Consider the following 4,046-nt stretch of genomic DNA (forward strand, 5'->3'; position numbering starts at 1 on the left):
AGGGGTGGCGCCGTCTCGGCCCACCACCTCAGAGATGGGTGCGGCGTTAAGATCCCTGAATGTGCATTGCCCCACCGGCCCTCTGTATGTCTTCGGAAGTCACCCCGCCTCTGCAAGCTCGGCTTGCCCATCTGTGGAGACGGTAGGCCACAGTGGTCAAAGCGGTGCCATCTAACTAGAGCGTGGGCTCCAGGCTTGCTGGGGGTGACAGCCTCTCAGGCTCCACCCAATACCCACCACCACCCCTGCACCAGCGAGGCACTCAGCTCACAGGCTCTGTCCCTTCAGTTTATACCCAAGACCTTGCTGCCTAGCGGGTCTGGTTTTCTTGGTACCCCTCAGAGATCCCCACGGGCCCTGCAGCAGTCCTGCTCTCACTGGGGCACCAGGACAGCCACGCTGGACTGGATGCACCTGGGGGCCCCCAGGCACCACCTAGTCCCTGCAGGCCAGCTCAAGTGTGGCGAGTTTCTTCAATACAGCAGGTCCGCCTACGCAGCCTCCACTGGCACCTTCTTCTCTCCTTCCAGGACCCAAGCCCCCATCCTTCCTGCACTTAAATCTACTGCTCTTGCCTGTCCCCAGTGGGGACCCAGTCCATAGGTCTGTGCTCCCTGCTTCTACCACTGGAGATTGCCTTCTCTCCCAACCGCCCAGCTGGCCTCGGACACAGGCTTCACTGGGGTGGTGAGCAGCCCTCACACCTAACAGGGATGCTTTCTTTGGCTGGGCATTGTCTCACTAAGTCCCCACAGTAACAGGGAGGGAATGGTGTCCCCTTTTATATGTGAGGATTCCATCCTAGTTGGTCTTCACATCGCACTGACCATGAGTATGTGGAAGGACAGGCTGAGTTGGGGTGTCTTTCTAAAGGGAAACGAAGAGAGTGCAGAGGGCAGTCCCTGAGGCATCCCTTGGTTTGGGGAAGGGCAAGTGGGGTGGTGTTCTCTGCCCCGTAGTCACTCCCCTCTCCGCTTGCTCAAGCCTTCTCTCTCTCCCTCTTCCATTGAGTCACTGAGCTGGGAGTTTCCCAGGCAGAACCTCCGAGAGTCCCATACTGTAGTGCCCTCCTGGGAGTTTTCAAAGTCCCCCTACAGTGGAAGACTCTCACCCAGGGCCTTATGCATGTGAGGCAAGCTCTCTACCGACTGAGTTGTATCCCCAGCCCCTATACTCCTGTTTTAAACATGTTCTCCATATCGTTCAGTATTGGTTAGGGTTCTCCAGAGAAAGAGAACCAATAGAATACAACAGACCCAGAGAGGGAGGGGCAGGGAGAGAGGGGCAGAGAGATGATGGAGCACGTGAGTGATTTTATGAAACTGGCTCGTGTGGCTGTGTGGTGTGGCAAGGCCAAAACTGGTGGGCAGATGTGCAGGCTGGAGATTCAGGCAGCAGTGGGTGCAGGGGTGCTGGGTGTGGGTCCCACTGAGAGCAGACCGGGGCCAGGAGGGTTTCTGGCTTGCAGTCTCCAGGGAGTCCCTCTGCGGGGAGAGCCCCCACCTTTGCTCACCAGGCCTCTGACCAATTAGATGAGGCGGCTGAGCGAGCATTGCTCAAAGTCTCTGATTTCACTGTCCATCACAGCTAGAAACTTCCTTCCCAGTGACCTCTAGATGCTTGGACACCCCATCCCAGCCACAGTGACATTGATCTTGAAGCTTCCTTGTGAATTCTGACCTCTTCCCTCTAAAATAGAGCCCACAGGGTGCCCCGGAGCTGGCATTTCCAGATGGTAGCCAGCGTGTAGGCCCATCTGGGCTCCTCTGCGGGCCCTGAGCTCTCAGTCCCGTGCTGTTGGGCACCCGCCCCTCCAGGGGCAGGGCCAGCCCTGGGGGCCCATGCTCAGGGCTGGAGAAGCAAACTGCACTCCTGGGGCCAGGGAGGTTCCCCCTGTGTCTGCTGCCCAGAGGGAGAGCTCTGAGGGCCAGGAGCGGGAGTGTCCATTACACCCAGGGAAGGAAGCCCAGGGAGAGGGCCCCCCGGTGGAGCTGGGTCTCCCATCATTCAAGCAGCAGCAGCAGAGTGGACAGGAGGAAGTAGTTACTTTCTGGGGCTCTTGGGATGCAAGTGTAGAATTAAGAGGCTTTATAAAAAGTTCCCAAGCCCTGGTTTTATCTGCCCTGGGGGGGGGGGAGTGGAGCCGCTGTCCCCTGCTGCCTCATACCAGCTGAACCCTTTGACTCAGCCAGAGGCACTGCCCTTGCAGCTCAGGCTGGTCACTGGATGGGATTCTGAGCAGCCGTGTAAGGAGGAGCTCTGGGTGCAACTTCCAGAACCTTCTTTAGCAGCAGGTGGAGTGTCCCTCCCGCCTTCCCTCCCCTTCCTGGTTGCCATGGAAAGGGTGTGGGGTGTAATGGCCAGATGAGGACACATTGCTGAGAGCAAGCAGAGCCTCCCACAGGAGGAACTGCATCCCCGAAGACCCAGGGCAGAGCCATCCAACCCCTTGGACTGTCACCAGCATGAATAATCACATGAGGGACAAATCAGACCTATCTTACATAAGCCACCATGACTTGGCTCCTACTGAAGAAACAATCAATGCCCTAATAGTACAGGAGGCCATTCTAAGCTGGGCCTGCACAGGGGCTGTGAGTGGCCTGTTCCCTCTGCAAACAGGTGGCCTGTCCTTCCCACTCCTCACTCAGCTGACGCCCACTACACTCATCTAGTCATGTGCCCATTTAGTGCCAGGCCTGACCCAGGGGGGACTTCGGAACAGGGTGGTAGGGAGGCTCTGGGGCCAGGGCCAAGGAGGCCCAGAGAGCGGGCCCAGGAGCTGGGACATGGGTGGGACTGTCCCTCTGTCACTTGCCTGCCACCTTTCCATTGGGCCCATGGGGCAGGAGGCAAGGGCAGGACCTCACCTGAGACCCCAGTGAGGGTGGGGAGGGGCTGCTGCCCGCCGTGCCCAGGCCGTGCCCAGGCCCTGCACCACCTCCGGAAGAGGCTGCTATGGCTGTGGCCCTGGAAGGCCCTGCCTGATTCTGTCCCCTGCAGCCCTGAGGGCAGGCAGAAGGGGGCGGGCCAGGGTGGCCAGAGTGGCTGGGGGACGCCCTGGGAATCAGGGCTCCGCAGGCACAGGTTGCATCTGCTTGTGAATGCCCCGGGCAGCAGCGACCAAGGCACAGATAGCAGACTTCTGTCTGGAGGCCGCAAGCCTAGGTCCTCCTGGGCTCCAAGGCAGGCAGGGTGTCCTGCCTCTGCAGGCTCTGCCAGCTGCCTGCTGCAGACACGGCCGCTGCCTCCTGCATCTCCTCGACAGCTTCCTGCTGTGCCTGTCTGTGCCCACATGTCCCCTTTTCTGAGGCCTCGGGCCCCATGGCATGGCCCCTGGGCCTCCCTCTCCTTAAGCACCTCTGTGAAGATGCCATTTCCAGATTGGGCCACATTCAGGGTGCAGGTGGGATGGTCAGTTCATGACGGCTGCCTGGCTGTGCCTTGGAGTGGGATGCTGAGGCTCTGGGGAACGGGAGCCTGGTCGCCACAGCAGAGGAGGAGGGGACCCTCTCGTGTGCCCTCACCCGTAAACCCTGCTGCTCTTTGATCAGGAAGGGGAATGTCCCCTGCTGAGGGCAAGTTGGAGGGCTCCCTGCACTGGGGCAGCTGCCCTGCCCTGCCCTTCAGCTAGGGGGCACTCCTCTTTGCAGTTGGAAGGTGCTCACCAGAACACGGGGCTGTGGCTGTGTGCCAGATGGCCGAGGGGCCAGGCTCTGGGCCCGTCTCAGACAGCAGGCTTTGCTCTGCCCCAATGACAGAGAAAACCCCTACAGTGTCTATCCGTCCTCCTTACCATCAGTGGCCCCGTAATCAATGGGGGAGTCTCCATGCACCTCCAAGTCCCAGTATGGGCCCAGCTTCATTTACTATATGCTGTGTGACCTCAGCCAGGCCTTTTCTGGGCCCAGGCTTCCTATGTGTAAATCAAAGGCATTGAACTAGGTTCTTTCAAGTACATCACCCACATGCATTAAAAAAAACATACAAGCAAGCCGGGTGCAAGGCCACACCTGTAATCCCCAGGCTTGGGAGACTGAGGCAGG

This window comes from Marmota marmota, unplaced genomic scaffold (assembly GCF_001458135.2).
Source record: "Marmota marmota marmota unplaced genomic scaffold, marMar, whole genome shotgun sequence".
NCBI classification, from domain to species: domain Eukaryota; kingdom Metazoa; phylum Chordata; class Mammalia; order Rodentia; family Sciuridae; genus Marmota; species Marmota marmota.